The sequence below is a fragment of the Sapajus apella genome, unplaced genomic scaffold, assembly GCF_009761245.1.
Source record: "Sapajus apella isolate SASKATOON/1434 unplaced genomic scaffold, GSC_monkey_1.0 scaffold26, whole genome shotgun sequence".
Classification (NCBI taxonomy): Eukaryota; Metazoa; Chordata; class Mammalia; order Primates; family Cebidae; genus Sapajus; species Sapajus apella.
Window position 1 is genome coordinate 14902427 of NW_022436966.1, and position 17746 is coordinate 14920172.

General features: G+C 40.1%; 1 pseudogene; it reads left to right on the forward strand.

Annotated features, from left to right (window-relative positions):
• The first annotated feature begins 362 nt into the window (after nt 1-362).
• Nucleotides 363-707, forward strand: LOC116560405 (annotated as a pseudogene).
• The last annotated feature ends 17039 nt before the right edge of the window (nt 708-17746 follow it).

A 17746-nucleotide genomic window follows, 5' to 3' on the forward strand; every position in this document is an offset into this window, starting at 1 on the left:
AGCACTTTGGGAGGCCAAGGTGGGTGGATCACGAGGTCAACATATTGAGACCATCCTGGCTAACATGGTGAAACCCCTTCGCTACTAAAAATACAAAAATTCGCCCGGCATGGTGGTGCGCACCTGTAGTCTCAGCTACTCGGGAGGCTGAGGCAGGAGAATTGCTGGAACCTGGGAGGCAGAGATTGCAGTGAGCTGAGATCAGGCCACTGCACTCCAGCCTGAGCAACAGAGCAAGACTCCATCTCAACAAATAAAAATAAAATAAAAAGATGAATAAAACAAAAATAGCAGTGGGTTGAGATATTTTTAAAATAATAAACTAGCGTGCCAGCGCGTCAAGGGGAAAGGCAGCAGCTGTGATGAACGTGTTCCTCATGATCCGATGCCAAAAAACCACCATCTTCCTGGACTCCAAGGAGTACCGCCCAGTGTTCAAGCTGAATCGTATCATCGAGGGCATCCTCAAGTGGCCGAGCAGAGGCTGTGCAAGGACAACCAACTCTTGAATGATAGCAAGACTTTGGGTGAGTGTGGCTTCACCGAACGGCATGGCCACGGGCCCCAGCCACAGTGGGTCTGGCCTTCTGGGCAGATGACACCTTCGAGACCCTGTGCATTGAGCCGTTCTCCAGCCTCCCGAGCTGCCTGACGTGGTGAAGCCCCAGGACTCGGGATGCAGTGCCAATGAACAAGCCCTGCAGTGAGGAATGGGCCTCAAGAGGCCCATTCCCCCCAATAAAAGAAATTTGGGAGTCTGCAAAATAATAATAATAATAATGATAATAAACTATGGGATTTTTTTGTTCCTCAATTGCATAGAGGGATTGCATGTGCAAATAAGTGTGGTCACTCTTACCAGCACAACGAGCCATTTATTTCAGGAATTAAGAAACAGAGTTGGCTGGTTGGGCATTCTGATCAGCCTCAACGTGTTGAATCACAGAGATTAAATGAGTGGCCCAAATGTGTTTCTGAGATCCAGAGATAGGAGATGAATATGTCCTGGGCATCATTTCTGTCTATCCAGGGCTTGGAGTTGGCACTGATTCATCATTAGGCAGACCTCCTTCCTCCCATTATCATAATGAGACAGACAGAACATCACTAATTTATACAAGGTATATTAAAATGTGCTGTCGGTTTACTGTCAAGAACTTAAATAAATGTTTCAGTCTCGGCTCTGCCACTTTTGCAGGCTTTTAGGTAAACACCTGAGTGGGCATCTGTAAGTTTTTACCAATTTAGCATATTTTCCTTTCAGGGATTGCCTCCTGTACTCCACGCTGATGTCAAATGGCCTCACTTCTCTTATCTCAAGGACATGCATGTACAAGTTCTTGCAAGTTCTTGTCTCTAGTTCAGCCAGTATAATAGCTCTGCAAATGTTATATAAACAACAAGATAGAATCTTTGTCTTCTGTATTATGACACCTAAAGGACAGTGCTTCAGGAAGCTAAAGTCAGCTTGAGAATGAAACCAGTACAGAAGAAAGCAAAACCAAATGATGGAGGCAGAGATCCATGAACATCATTTGAACCAATAAATTCAGCTGTGCCCTGAAGCTAGGTCATTGATTTGGATTTTCCACTTACATAAACCACAGAATCATTCTCCTCTCCCCCTTTATTTTCTTTAGCTACTTTGAAATGGGTGTTATTATTGCTTAACCTCTCTGGCTTTCAGTTCTCCCATCTACAAATTAAGGAGATTACCCTTAAACGTCTACCATTACTACGACAAGAACATGCCCTGGATGAAATCTCTGGCATGAACATGTGAATTAGGGTCACCCTAACCTGCCCACAAATCACTGGCTTAGAGTAGAGGTACCAGCCAGCCCACGCTGGGTCAACCATCATAACCAACCTGTCAACACAGGGGCAATAATAAAAATATTGTTAAGAGTAATAATGATGAATAAGGAATAGAGGATGTTTAAAATGGAATCAACTTTACATATGCTCATGTCTAAGAATGAAACATTAAAAGGTGGATGCTTTCCTATTATATCCCTACAAACTCAACTTTCTCTTTAGCATTTAGGGTCTTAAATCAAAAATTATTACAGTTTACTCTTAAATCTCTCTCATTCTTTCTAGATAAAACACAAAGCTGCATTTATTATGCACAAATGAAAATTTAGAAGGTCTAAATATTAGGTTGAGCCCTTGAATTTTAGATCTGGAATATAACTCAGAGGTTATCTAGTTCAATTTCATCCTTTTACAGATAAGAATCCTGAGGTCCAGAGAGCTTTCATGACCTATCAAAAATCCCTTGGCTAGTTTATGTGAGATGAGACTGGAATCCCAGGTTTTTAATTCCTAATTCATCACTTCTTCTATTATGACAAATTTCTTCTGGTGTTTACCAAGTTTGGAAGGATTCAAAGCTAATACTCCCATCTGACCTCACTGTTTCTAATTTTTCTAAGTATATTCAGGGCTTCTGAAAGCTGTGAGCTTGAATATCAAAGTTTCTTTTCCAAAAAAGTGAAGAACAAATGGAAGCAGTCAGTAAGCCTGATGCTTTGTGTTTAGCCTATTTTATGTTTCACGAATTTCCTATTCCATAAGAGTAAGACGTTTCTGTCATTCAAAAAAATATATTTAAGTCACCACTCCATCTGTCTTCTATGACAGCAATTTTTTAAAGGTTGAGCAAAGTTACCCCCACACCTGTTTCTTTTAAACTGAAAGGGACCCAGCTGCACTCTGTAGGGAAATCACAAAGACAACTGGAGATCTTGTCAATTTACAGCCAAGCGTGTCTGGAGAAAAGTGGATAGCTGATTTGAGAAGATAGGGAATAAGTACATTTACCTGAAGATGAGCATGGCCTAACTGAAGAGACCAGAGATAATGAGGAAGGCTTCCTTTGGTTTGGTGGGGAAATCCATGATTTTGTAACATCAATCAACACAGTTTTATCTGATTGCTAAGTTTCAAGAAAACCAGTGAACATTTAAAATAGCTATACAGAAAGAGAAAAAAGAAGATAAAGGAAGGTACAATTCATTCTCTGTTATGTAAAGTTGGAAACTAAAGTCCTAAGTGGTATAGAATTAATATTAAATTTTAATGCTATCACATTGAAGTAGTGAATTTAGGTTAATTTTATAAGAACAAAGACTCTCCTTTTAGATTTCCAGGCCTTATCTCAAGGGATTCTGACCTTGTTCAAGACACATAGAAGAGAAAGTGCATTGGCATGAGAGGGCTAGGATAACAAGATGAACGTCTTTAAAACCGACTTTTAAAAAAGTCTCATTGAGAATAATCGCACACCATCTATTCTTTTAGATGTCTAATAAAAGTGGAATAAAATCATTTACATCATATGTATTAGCTTGAGTTATTTTATCTTCTCGTTTACCAGTAGAAGATAGCTGTAAGCATCTCATCAACATACACTGGGCAGCAGCCAGGAGGCATAATCTGAGAATGGTGAGAGAATCTTTCTATTTTTTCCCCAAATATATACACACAAAATCATGCACATACACATATAAAATGTACAAAAAGCCCAGATTAACTTGTCTTTAATAATTTGGCTCACTCATGGGCTGGTATTAATCTACAGGTATGAATCTAATTTAATAATTTGTTTCACTATAGGCAGGTATTAATCTAACTCATTTTTGTTGCATACTAAGAGGCAATGCAATCTTAGAGGTTGTGGGAGAAAGTGGAAACACAGAACCAGTTAGGATCAAGTTACAGGTAGCAAGATGCTGAAATCGGGTGGGGGGGAGCTCACAAAGAAAGGAGAGGAATGCCTGAATGTCATGTTATGTAAGCAACAAACAGAAACCACTTCCTTCTCAATTAATTTCACCTAAATATTTCTAAAATAGCAATTATCTATAAAGGATATGCTGAAGTATTACTAATCTCTATATTTCAGGTTTCTATTTTGTGATTGAGAATATAAACCATGCACATCTAAAATATTAAAATATACAATGAGTGGCAATGACAAATGACTGATCCTGGCACCAAGGACCATAAATGTTTGGAGATTAATGATATTATTTCAAGGTGGGTGTGGAGGGTGGAGTTCCAATAAGGATTCAGTAAGAGGTGAGACTCCAGCCACAGCTTTAAGGATAATCAGATGCAGATAGGAAGGAGTGGGAAGAAATTCTAAATGAGGGTAAAGTGGGAAGATGTAGAAATTCTGGACGTGAGGCAGAGAGGAGTTCATCACTGACACCAGGAGGAAGATTCTTGAAAGGTTATATGGGAGAGAAAGGAGGGAATGATGGGCTTTTTTTTTTTTTTTTCCATGAAGAATACAGGAAGCCTATTTTAAAGGAAAAATATCTGATTCATTTTAGTCATATTGGCTGGCTTCTAATGACCTAGCTAAGCCCTTTTTCTAAAGAAGGATATTTGGTGACATGTCTATACTTGGAGAAGTACTCCAGTCGATGGTTGCATTTCCATTTGGACATTGAGAGGACACTAGAGTCTGATTTGGAGTTGAGGGGGACACATAAGCTCCTGCAAAAATACCATTTTATATGATTTCTTATAACCCATTGTCATGTTTTAAATATATCCTGTGGCAGTAGTTCATATTTCTAAATACAGAGGAAAGAAACTCACCTATACCTTTCTGAGTCACCTGGCACTGAGTCCTTTACCTCCCATTTGCATCAGCAGGGACACCTCCCGGCTCTTTTTGTTCTTGCCTGTTTTGTAATGTGATTAAAGAAGTAGTGAACCAATTCGAGATCCTCTCATAAATGCTGGGGATTGTCCTCTTTAGGGGGCCTAATTCTGTAAGCACTTCCTATATTGGCATTTACGGTACTTGTTTCTTTCTCATTTCATTCCCTATTGAATCTTCCAGGGAACAATAAGTTGCTGTTCCTCAGCCCCTAACTTCCAGTTTTCCACTTACCCTACTTCACATGCACAAAAGGAAAAAAAAACAGCTCTTTTACTTCTAATCACTTCCTATGTGCTAAATTTTGTAGAATTTATATAATTTTGAGGGATATGAGAATGTTCTAAATACGGAAGCTTCTTGTGAAAATGTTAAACTGACAAGAAATTCTCACAGTGAACGCTTGGTGAAGGTATAGTGGCATCTTAAGCAAATAATCTGCTAAATTAATAAACCTCATAAATTACAAAATCCCTGAATACCAACTGCTGAAATACAATCACTCTCTGACCTGAACCTATTAAATGAAGAAGTCTGCTGTGCATAATTTACAACAGTGCTATGAATGAAAAATAGCTCCTTAAAAGGGAGATAAAATACAAAAGTGGCCTAGCAGTAGAAACAGAATTACACGTTATTTCAGTGCTTATTTATTTGAATATTGGTTTATGGGTCACCTAATAATTTTATCTTTATTGTTGTTTTGCTCTCAATTGCTCAATAATCCGTGATCTAGACAATATTACATTTTGTTGGTTGGATGGCAAGAATAATGTGAAAAAAATATATTCATCATGTTTATAGTGTACCTATGTATAGTGTTTCTTTAAAGGTAGAAAATATAATATTGCATATATATATTTATTGATTGGTAATATTGTTACAAATCTAATTACTCATCTTTTCTAGAGAATCAAAGTATTTTAAAGGTATTAAATAAGTTGTTCTCAGGTAGTGAAAACAAGAACTCCTTTGGTGGGTGTAAAGCCTCCGTTATGACAGATGATTAAGTTCTAAAGATCCACTATATAACATAGTGCCTATAACTAACAATTGTGCACTTCAAACTTTGTTTAGAGGGTGGATCTTATGTGAAGTGCTCTTATCATACAAAAAAGGAGGACACAGGAAACTTTGGGAGGTGTTGGATATGCCTATTACCTTGAGAATGGTGATAGTATCATGGGTGTTTACATGTGCCCAAATTCCTCAAATTGTACACATTATGTATGTGTAGTTCTTTGTATGTCAATTACACCTTCATAAAGCTGTTACAAAAAATAAAATAAATAAATAAATAAATCACTGGTTCTCAACTGAGTCTTCTTCCCCTGTCTCCCAGGCTGGAGTAAAGTGGGGTGATCTTGGCTGACTGCAACCTCTGCCTCCCAGGTTCAAGCAATTCTCCTGCCTCAGCCTCCTGAGTAGCTGGGACTACAGGCACATGCCACCACGCCCAGCTAATTTTTGTATTTTTGGTAGAGACAGGGTTTCACCGTGTTGGCCAGGATGGTCAGCATCTCTTGACCTCGTGATCTGCCCACCTCGGCCTCCCAAAGTGCTGGGATTACAGGTAATTACAGGATTACCGCACCCAGCCCTAGCAGTTTTATCCCCAGGGGACATTTGACAATACCCCGAGAAACTTCTGATTGTCAAAACTGGCTAAGCGGGTGCTAGTGATTTCTAGTGGGTAGAAGCCAGGAATACTGCTAAACACCCCACAATGTACATGCAGCCAAGAAAGAATTACTGAGTCTCAAATGTCAACATGAAGTCTTGTATCTGAATTCTAGTCTGTGAATTGATGCTCGTTGTGTGCTAGTAAAATGCCTGATGTACCTGAACAGTTAGTTTGAGAGGAACAGGATTGTCAACAAAAGCTGATGAATTCTAACATCCACCTTTTCCCTGATGCTCAGATTTTCCATAATTTTCCATGTTTTCTTTCAAACTCTTTTAGCTTTTTTGGCTCATCACTGCCAACCAAATCCTAGTCCTGGAAATAAATTTTCAGTTTTAAACTTAAAAAATATTAAAGATGAATTCATGCCAAAATACTCAGCCCTGATGAATGTATTGAAATCCTGAAATGGAAATAGCTTAAATGACTCGATTGTTTATGAAACCAAGTGTTCAAGGTCACCAACTGTAAGATAAACACAAGGTCCAAAAATTGTTTCATTGTACACTAAACACAGCAGACTTCTCACTAGTCACTTAATATACTACACTGTCAAAGACGGATCCAAGATGGCCGAATAGGAGCAGCTCAGGACTGCAGCTCCCAGTGAAAGCACAGAGGGTGAATGGACGCCGCATTTCCAGATGGATTTTTAGTGCCCACAGACCAGGAGATTCCCAGGTGGAGGAGCCCCATGGGTCGCCAGTGTGGCTGTCTTGGTCGGCGTGGCTGTTTTGGCCGGAGTGGCTGTTTTGCTCGGCGCCCTGGCGCAGCGGTTCTCCATACAAAATACATGGGTCTGGGCATCGTTTTAGCTGGTGATTGGAGCTCGGGGAAGACAGAGTCGCCCATTCAACTGATAGAAAAGGGGACTGAAACAGGGAGCCAGGCCAGGAGATTTCCGGGCAAAAAAGAGCCACGAATCTCAGCACAGCTGTTTCAGCCTGTGCAGTGGGTCACCGCACGGGAAATCACACAGATCCCAGTGCCTTTTCAACAGGCAACTGGAACACCTGGGAGACAAAAAAAAAGGCTCTAAGGCAGGGAGCCAGGTGATCAGGCTCAGCTGGTCCCACCCCCACAAAAAACAGCAATCTGAAACACTCTGGATGGAGAGTTTCACAGCAAGCACAGCTGAACCCAGATGGCCCAACTCTGTGGGGGAGGGGTGTCTGCCATTACCAAGGCACTCCATCACTACAGAGGTAGCCCGCCATTGCTGAGGCAGCCTGCCGTTGCCGAGGCAGCCCGCCATTACAGAGGTGGGCACCATTGCTGAGGCAGTTCTAACTATGCTCGTATAAACAGGACTGCAGGGAAGTTCACATGGCAGCTGATGTGGGCTCCACCCACAGCAGATCACCAACACCTCTTCAGGCAGACAGTGACTAGGCTGCCTCCTCGCTGGGCAGGGCAGCCCTGAAAAAAGCCAGCAGCACAGCAGAAACTCATAAATAAAGCCCTAACTCCCCCAGACAGAGCACCTGGGAAAAAAAAGGGGGAGGTTATGAGTTCAGCTGCAGCAGATTTAAATGTACCTGCCCAGCAATTCTGAATGAACAACAGAACTCACAGCTCAGCACTTGAGCTCCTATAAAGGACAGGCTGTCTCCTCAAGCAGCTCCTCCACCCCCGTATATCCAAAGAGTCACCTCATAAAGGAGAGCTCAGACTGACATCAGGCAGATATCCTTCAGGGACAAAGATAGCAGAAGAACAAACTGGCAGCAACCCTTACTGTTCTGCAGCCACCACAGGTGATCCCTAGGCAAGCAGGACCTGGAGTGGACCTCAGCAGTCCTACAGCAGAGGGGCCTGACTGGTAGAAGGAAAACTAAGAAACAGAAAGAAATAACTTCATCATCAACAAACTGGATGTCCACTCAGAGACCCAATCTGAAAGTCAACAACTACAAAGATGACAGGTGGATAAATACACAAAGATGGGAAGAAACCAGCGCAAAAAGGATAAAAACACCCAAAATCAGAACACCTCTCCTCCTACAAGGGATCACAACTACTCACCAGCAAGGGAACAAGGCTGGATGGAGAATGAGTGTGATGAATTGACAGAATCAGGCTTCAGAAGGTGGGTAATAACAAACTTCTCTGAGTTAAAAGAACATGTTCTACCCCAATGTAAAGAAACTAAGAACCTTGAAAAAAGATTTGACAAAATGCTAACGAGAATAAACAACTTAGAGAGGAATATAAGTGAATTGATGGAGCTTAAAAACACAACACGAGAACTTCACGAAGCATACACAAGTTTCAATAGCCAAATTGACCAAGCAGAAGCAAGGATATCAGAGGTCGAAGATCAACTCAATGAAATAAAATAAGAAGGCAAGAATAGAGTAAAAGGGGTAAAAAGGAATGAACAAAGTCTCCAAGAAATATGGGATTATGTGAAAAGACCTAATCTATGTTTCATAGGTGTACCTGAATGTGACAGAATCAATCCAACCTGGAAAATACTCTTCAGGATATCATCCAGGAAAACTTCCCCAACCTAGCAAGGCAGGCCAATATTCAAGTCCAGGAAATACAGAGAACACCACAAAGATATTCCTCAAGAAGAGCAACCCCAAGGCACATAATCATCAGATTCACCAGGGTTGAAATGAAGGAGAAAATGCTAAGGGCAGCCAGAGAGAAAGGTTGGGTTACCCACAAAGGGAAGCCTATCAGACTCACAGCAGATCTCTCACCAGAAACCCTACAAGCCAGAAGAGAGTGGGGGCCAATATTCAACATCCTTAAAGAAAAGAACTTTCAACCCAGAATTTCATATTCAGCCAAACTAAGCTTCATAAGTGAAGGAAAAATAAAATCCTTTGGGAACAAGCAAGTACTCAGAGATTTCATCACCACCAGGCCTGCTTTACAAGAGCTCCTGAAAGAGGCACTAAACATAGAAAGGAACAACCAGTACCAGGCACTCCAAAAACATACCAAATCGTAAAGAACTTCAACACAATGAAGAAACTGCATCAACTAATGGGCAAAACAGCCAGCTGGTATCAAAATGGCAGGATCAAATTCACATATAACAATATCAACCCTAAATGTAAATGGGCTAAATGCCCCAATCAAAAGACACAGACTGGCAAATTGGATAAAAAGCCAAAACCAATTGGTGTACTCTATCCAGGAAACCCATCTCACATGCAAGGATACACAGAGGCTCAAAATAAAGGGATGGAGGAAGATTTACCAAGCAAATGGAGAGCAAAAAAAAAGCAGGAGTTGCAATCCTAGTCTCTGATAAAATAGACTTTAAACCAACAAAAATCAAAAGAGACAAAGAAGAATATTACATAATGGTAAAAGGATCTAAGCAACAAGAAAGTTAACTATCCAAATATATATGCGCTCAATACAGGAGCACCCAGATACATAAAGCAAGTTCTTAATGACTTACAAAGAGACTTAGGCTCCCACACAATAATAGTGAGAGACTTTAACACTCCACTGTCAATATTAGACAGATTGATGAGACAGAACATTAACAAGGATATCCAAGACTTGAACTCAGACCTGTACCAAGCAAACCTAATAGACATTTACAGAACCCTCCACTCCAAATCCACAGAATATACATTATTCTCAGCACCACATCACACCTACTCTAAAATTGACCGCATAATTGGAAGTAAATCACTCCTCAGCAAATGCAAAAGAATGGAAATCATAACAGTCTCTCAGACCACAGTGCAATCAAGTTAGAACTCAGAATTCAGAAACTAACTAAGAACTGCATAGCTTCATGGAAACTGAACACTGGCTCTTGAATGTTGACTGGATAAACAATGAAATGAAGGCAGAAATAAAGATATTCTTCGAAACCAGCAAGAATGAGGACACAACATACCAGAATCTCTGGGACACATTTAAAGCAGTGTCTAGAGGAAAATATATAGCAATAAATGCCCACATGAAAAGTGAGGAAAGGTCTAAAATTGACACCCTATCATCAAAATGGCCATTTCACAGTATTGATTCTTCCTAACCATGAGCATGGAATGTTTTTCCATCTCTTTGTGTCCTCTCTTATATCCTTGAGTAGTGGTTTGTAGCTCTCCTTGAAGAGGTCCTTTACATCCTTGTTAGTTGTATTCCCAGGTATTTTATTCTCTTTGTAGCAATTGTGAATGGCAATTCGTTCTTGATGTGGGTCTCTTTAAGTCTGTTATTGGTATATAGGAATGCTTGTGATTTTTGCACATTGATTTTGTATCCTGAGGATTTTCTGAAGTTGCTTATCACTTTCAGGAGATTTTGGGCTGAGATGATGGGGTCTTCTAGATATACAAGCATGTCATCTGCAAATGAGACAATTTAACTTCTTCCTTTCCTATTTGAATACTCTTTCTTTCTTTTTCTTGCCTGATTGCTCTGGCTAGAACTTCCAATACTATTTTGAATAGAAGTGGTGAGAGAGGGCATCCTTGTCTAGTACCAGATTTCAAAGGGAATGCTTCCAGTTTTTGCCCATTCAGTATGATATTGGCTGTTGGTTTGTTGTAAATAGCTTTTATTATTTTGAGATACATTCCATCAATACCTAGTTTATTGAGGTTTTTTAGCATAAAGAGCTGTTGAATTTTGTCAAAGGCCTTCTCTGCATCCGTTGAGATAATCAAGTGATTTTTGTCTTTGGTTCTGTTTATGTGGTGGATTATGTTTATAGACTTGCATATGTTGAACCAGCCTTGCATCCCCGGGATGAAGCCTACTTGATCGTGATGGATAAGCTTTTTGATGTGCTGTTGCAATCAGCTTGCCAGTATTTTATTGAAGATTTTGCATCTATGTTTATCACGGATATTGGCCTGAAGTTTTCTTTTCTTGCTGAGTCTCTGCTGGGTTTTGGTATCAGGACGATGTTGGTCTCATAAAATGATTTGGGAAGGATTCCCTCTTTTTGGATTGTTTGGAATAGTTTCAGAAGGAATGGTACCAGCTCCTCTTTGTATGTTTGGTAGAATTCAGCTGTGAACCCATCTGGACCTGGGCCTTTTTTGGGTGGCTTTTTGAAAAGATCAACAAAATAGACAGACCACTAGCCAGATTAATAAAAAAGAAAAGAGAGAATAATCAAATAGATGCAATAAAAAATGATAAAGGGGATATCACCACAGATTCCACAGAAATACAAACCATCATCAGAGATTATTACAAACATCTCTATGCACATAAACTAGTAAACCTGGAAGAAATGGATACATTCCTGGACACTTGCATCCTCCCAAGCCTAAGCCATGAAGAAGCCAAACCCTGAATAGACCAATAACAAGGTCTGAAGTTGAGGCAGCAATTAAGAGCCTACCACCCTTTATAGGAGCTCAAGTGCTGAGTTGTGAGCTCCATTGCTCCATTCGGAGCTGCTGGGCAGGTACGTTTAAGCCAGCTGCAGAAGAACTCATAACAGCCTTTTTTTTCCCAGGTGTTCTGTCCCTAGAAGGTAGGGCTTTATTTATAAGATTCTGTTGTACTGCTGCCTTTTTCTCAGGGCTGCCTTGCCCAGCGAGGAGGCAGCCTAGTCACAGTCTGCCAACAGAGGTGTTGCTGATCTGCTGTGGGCTCCGCCCAGCTGCCCTGTGAACTTCCGTGCAGTTCTGTTCATAGGGGTATAGTTAGAACTGCCTTGGCAATGGCGCCTGCCTCTGTAATGATGGACTCCCTCTGTAATGACGGACTGCCTCAGCAATGGCGAGCAGCGTTGGCAATGGCGGACAGCCTCGCAAAGGCAGACCCCCTCAGCAATGGCAGACTACCTCCGTAGTGGTGGATGCCCCTCCCTCTCAGAGCTGGATCGTCCCAGGTTCAGCTGTGCTTGCTGTGAAACTCTCACTTCAGAGCGTTTCAGATTGCTGGTCTTTGTGGGGGTGGGACGGGCAGTACTTGATCACCTGGCTCCCTGCCTCAGGCCCCTTTTTTTTCAGTTGAACGGGTGACTCTCCCAGGCATTCCAGTCAGCAGTTGAAATGGCGCCCAGATTTATGTGAGTTCTTGTGTGGAGACCCACTGTGCCGGCTGTTTCCATGCTGAGGGCTCGTGGCGTTTTTTCGCCCGGGAATCTCCTGGCTTGGCTCCCTGTTTGAGTCCCCTTTTTTTCAATTGGGCGGCTATGTCTCCCAGGAGTTTCAGTCGCCAGTTGAAAAGGCGCCCGGGTTTGTGTGAGATTTGGAAATGGCCTCGACGATGGTGAAGCCTTGCAGGGGTGGCAGCGGAGGAGGGACAGTGATGACACAAGCTGGAGCTGTTCGACCAAAGACCTGTGAAAATGAATGAGGCCTTTTTTTTTTTTTTTTTTTTTTTGAGACGGAGTCTTGCTCTGTTGGCAGGCTGGAGTGCAGTGGCGCAATCTCGGCTTACTGCAACCTCTGCCTCCTGAGTTCAAGCGATTCTTCCACCTCAGCCTCCCAAGTAGCTGGGACCACAGGCATGTGCCACCATGCCCGGCTAATATTTTTTGTATTTTTAGTAGAGACGGGGTTTCACCATGTTGGCCAGGATGGTCTTGATCTCTTGACCTCATGATCTGCCCACCTCAACCTCCCAAAGTGATGGGATTACAGGCGTGAGACACCGCGCCCGGCCCTAAAGATTTTTTTTTTAACTTTATCATTGGCTCACTCCCAATGAGTAATTGCTAATTTATTTTTAATTTATTTGTGTATGACAGTATGTGTCCAAAAAATTAGGAGTTTTAACAAACTAAACTGCATCAGCAACAACATAGTTTTATTTTGTCATCTAATTTGCAAAGATACTTTCTTGGTGAAGGTACAATCATGGTTATAATAGAGGGCTTACAAAAAGATTGATTTTGTGGCTGTTGAAAGTTAGGAAAGCCTGCAGACTAACTGGGGCTGAGCTCAACCTACTTCTTCCATCAGGAATGGGGTAGCTTGTGAATCAGAGATTCAGAAAAGGGAGCTCCAACCATTAACCTCCTGACTTAGCTAACACCTGCAAAGCACTTACTCACTCTGGCTTGTAAAAGATGATGCATGCATGAAAGGCATTTTGAAAAGAGAAGTGAATGGCTATTGGAAAGTAGCCTTCTTCTGATACCAGGATTGATGTTTTCAGCTCTTTTGCCTTTACTTCTGCTAGTCTCCTATTGTCAGTGGAAGAGTTTCTTTAACTACTTGATGATCTTGTCTCTGACTCTTTTATGGCACTTTACTTTTTGTGTCCTCAGTGTCAATGAACCTTGCTGATTTCCTTCTTTTCACACAGTGCCAGTATATTCACCTTGAATGTTTTTAACCCTGATGCTCTCTTCACCCTTTTATTGGCCTCTGTAGAAACCTCCAAAGTACTTCTGTGGGCTCAAAGGGCCATATACTCTTTTCTGAGCTCAACTTCTAACTTATCAGTTTCTAACTTGTTTTCCAGACAAAAGGAATTGTATTTAGCAACTCATTGTAGATAAATATTAAAATTATAAAGGTTAAATATGGCATTTTATTTATCAGCCTTCTTTTTTAACTCTGTCCATTTCTGAATCTATAACTTACACTTACTAAGGGAACAAAGGTGGTGCACATATCTTCCTACAGGTCCTAACAAGGGCCAAAGTGGGCTTGCTTTAACTCCTTTTTCACTATGATCAGAAGAGGTAGAATGGAGAATAAACAAAGTAAATAATCTATATCCAGGCTCTATTATTGTTCACGCAGTAAGACTTGGTAGTTTTTACATGTAGGATACATGATTTGTTCTGTTGCTTAAAGGGTATGGAAGAAAGTGTTTCTGAAAGTAGCATCACCATAGCACAATAAGCCATTAATATCTGCAATTATAACATGACACATCTATTCTCTTTTATTAGCAAGGAACTACTCACTGACAAAATACCGTAGCAGTAGATCACATTTAACGTTTTACGTTTTACTAATGTAAATCATTTACCACATGGGCATATCATAGACACATATTAATTTTAAGGTTGGTAAGCAGAGGCTAGAACTAACGTTATTATATAGATTTTTATCTGTATAATATATAGAATTCCTGCCCGTGCATTTTTAGATGAGGAAGCTGAGACTTGTAGAAGGTTGATCAAACATGGAACCAGGGCTAAAGACCAAGGGTTGTGAGCCCCAGAGCACTGTAGCCACTTTCCCGTGGTGAAGCAGAGTTCCCCTAAGACATGGGACAGGAGCGTAAATGCCTAAGAGATCTCCACATGCCGCTGAAAATATTTAATATTTTTCTTGTGCCCACTGAGGCATAGCATTCTATTCAGGGAGGAGAAATATACTCAAAATATACCTGAGGGATCAACTAATTGAATATACCCGAGGGATCAATAGTTGAATGCTACCTGAGTGATCAAATGGCTCCAATCCCTCAATTTAAACATGAGGTAACTCGTTTCTAAGCAATTAGTGGCAGGTGTAGGGCTAAACCCCATCATCAGACTCTCAATCTAGTTCTCTTTTCAATGTATCATGCCTCTGTGAGCATCAGAAAATAAAAGTAGCTGTCTGACTTTCATGGAAAGGAAGAGCAAAAGGCAAAATTAGGAGACGCAGTTTACGTAATGAGCAGACCCCAGGCAGGATTTCTCTTCTGGAAAGGGGTGAGTGATGTGTGAAAACAGGATGTGAGGTGCTGGCACTGCTAGGGTTGCAGTTCTTGAAATGTAGTCCCTGGCTATCAGCACCTAGCATTACCTGGGAACTTGTTAAAAATTCATTCTTGATCCTACCTAGACCTTCTGAATCAGAAATTCTGGGGGTTGAGCCCAACAATCTATGTTTTCCCAAGTCTATTAGGGAATGCTGATGCACTTTAAATTGTGAAAACCAACGCAGTAGAGAAGTCTTTATGAAACTCATATGAACCCAATTCTCAGGATGCAAGAATCCACTGAATAGAAAAAAATCTTCCTATATAGAACACATTTTGTTCTATTTGATTTCTTCTAACTCTGAAAGTTTACCTGATTACTTTCATAAAACAGTCACCCAATCTTAACATGGAAAAAACCTTTGTTTAAGTGTCACTCACTGATTTCTTTTTAAGTTCAAAACTTCTTAATTTTTCTGTAATTATTGCTTACCATGTCCTTTAGTGCTACTGATTTATTTAGGATTTTTTTCTCTATAGTTTTCATGCATCTATATAGTTTGGTATAGAAACATATTAGTACACTAAAATTACTTACCATATCAAATAAAGGGCATATTAAACTGAAAAATATTTTTAAAAGATAAACTACTATTGTCTTCTTATTCTTTTAGGTCAGCTCCACATTTATAAACTTTATCTTTTCATTGAGTCTTAAAGTTGGTGGAGTGAGATTCTATTATAGAGAATATTTAGCTAATATGCTAACATGCTGGTTTTCAAACATTTTTATTTACTAAACAAAACAAATAAAGAAGATTAGTTTATAAAACAGGTAAATGCTGAGGATGAGGAAGGGAAAGCAGCTCAAGAAAAATAGATGCAAGTAGCCCTCCTATGAACAGTGAGTAAATAGATTTGTGCTCTGAGTTAAATACACCTGGATTTGACTCCCTGCTCTGTTGCCTAACACAGATAGACACCTGGGACATATTGCTTATACTCTATGTCTCAGCTTCCTTCTATAGAAAATGCAAATATTAATGTCTACTTCTGGGTTTTTGTAACAATCAAATGAAATAACTTATGTAAAGTATTATTAATTATGTGAGATCATTTTACCCTCGCTTCTCCCTTTTCTGTTCTGTTAATTTTGCCTTTACATTATGTTGTTTTGTATTGTTAAGTGGCTTTCAACTATTCTATAAATTCACTGAAGGCAGATAAGGTGCCTGAGACTTACTTATAATTTGTTCAGCCCTTCGTACAAAGCTCTGAACATCTAAATGCAGTAGACCCCCCAATTACTGAGAGATATCCAGTATGCAATGGCAATGGAAGAGAAAAGTGCCACCAACATTTGTCCATGGGCTACTTACTGTCATTTCTGTTATAAAGGCTCATGCTTTATCTGTGGTCCCTACTCTGTGGCTTTCTGAAATAGCAGTCGTAAGGTTTAGCCACATCAAAAGACCAAGAAAGGTTTTTTTTCTCTAAATAGAAACTGTAACTTGGTTTGATGCTCTCATTATACTTTACAGCGGTTCTCAAAGTGAAATCTCTGGATGAGCAGGATCAGCATGACCTGCAGAACAGTTAGAAATACAAATTTTCAGGCACCACCCTGACCTATTAAATCAGAAATCTCATATCACAAGCCTTCCATGTGATTCTGATGCATTCTAAATTTTGAGACCCCTGGCCTAAAACAATGTCCTTGTTTCTCCTTCCTAGTTATCAGGGTCCTGACTAGTATCGATGATGTTCTTAAGGGGATATCTTATCAGAGGTAGATGATGTGATAGCAATGTAACTAGTAATAGTTACATAATGAACACAGAGTATAGCATGTTTCATGGGTTTTCAAAGCATGTTTAATGGGTTAGTAATTCAAAGTTAATAAGCACTGTTTAAAAAAATAAAAGATACTACTTAGGCAAGTAAGTTTAGAGTAACTAGATTAAAAAAAATTCTACCCTGAGAAATTTTCAGTTTTTTAAACATATTCAAAAACATTCCAAATCTTCACAATTTCTTCAAACTTATTTGAAACCACCTTTTCAAATAAAAGTTTGTTTTTGCTGATTCAAAGACCTCTTTTTGTGGTCGTATTTCCCGCATCTGAATTATAATTTGTTACAAAAGGTGTTTGATGTTACATTATTTTTAGTTGTAACCTTTCAAAATTATTAGTCCAGTGGTTCCCAGCTGGAGCAATTTTGACCCCAGGAATGTTTGGCAATGTATGGAGACAGTTTTGCTTATCACAACTGGGTGGGAAGCTGCTACTTGTACATAGTGATTAGAGACTAAGGATGCTGCTAACCATCCTACAATGCACAGAATAGCCCCTGCAACAAAGAATGATTCAGCTGAAAATGTCGATAATGTTGAGGGTTGAGAAATCCTTTATGAGTTCAAGTATTAGTGAGCATAGTGAGTACTTTCAGTGTACTTACCCGCACATTGAATACAGATTGTCATACAGACTTGTCTTTTTTACAGTCATAATTCCAATACTTACTATATTGCTTGACAGAATAGAGGCATCCAATAAGAGCATATTGAATGAATGAATTAATAAAATAACCATTGAGAGAAACATAACTACCATGAATGAAATTAACAGCAGACCTTGGAAGTCAATGTAAAAACCACATCATTTAACATAGCAAGTGAAATCCATATTGAGGAAGGCTTTGAGGAAGGAACACTGCAACTGATCTTGACTGATCAGAGCAGATGGGGGAGAGCAGAGAGCAGTAAAGCCAGGAGGATATGACAGACCATGCAGA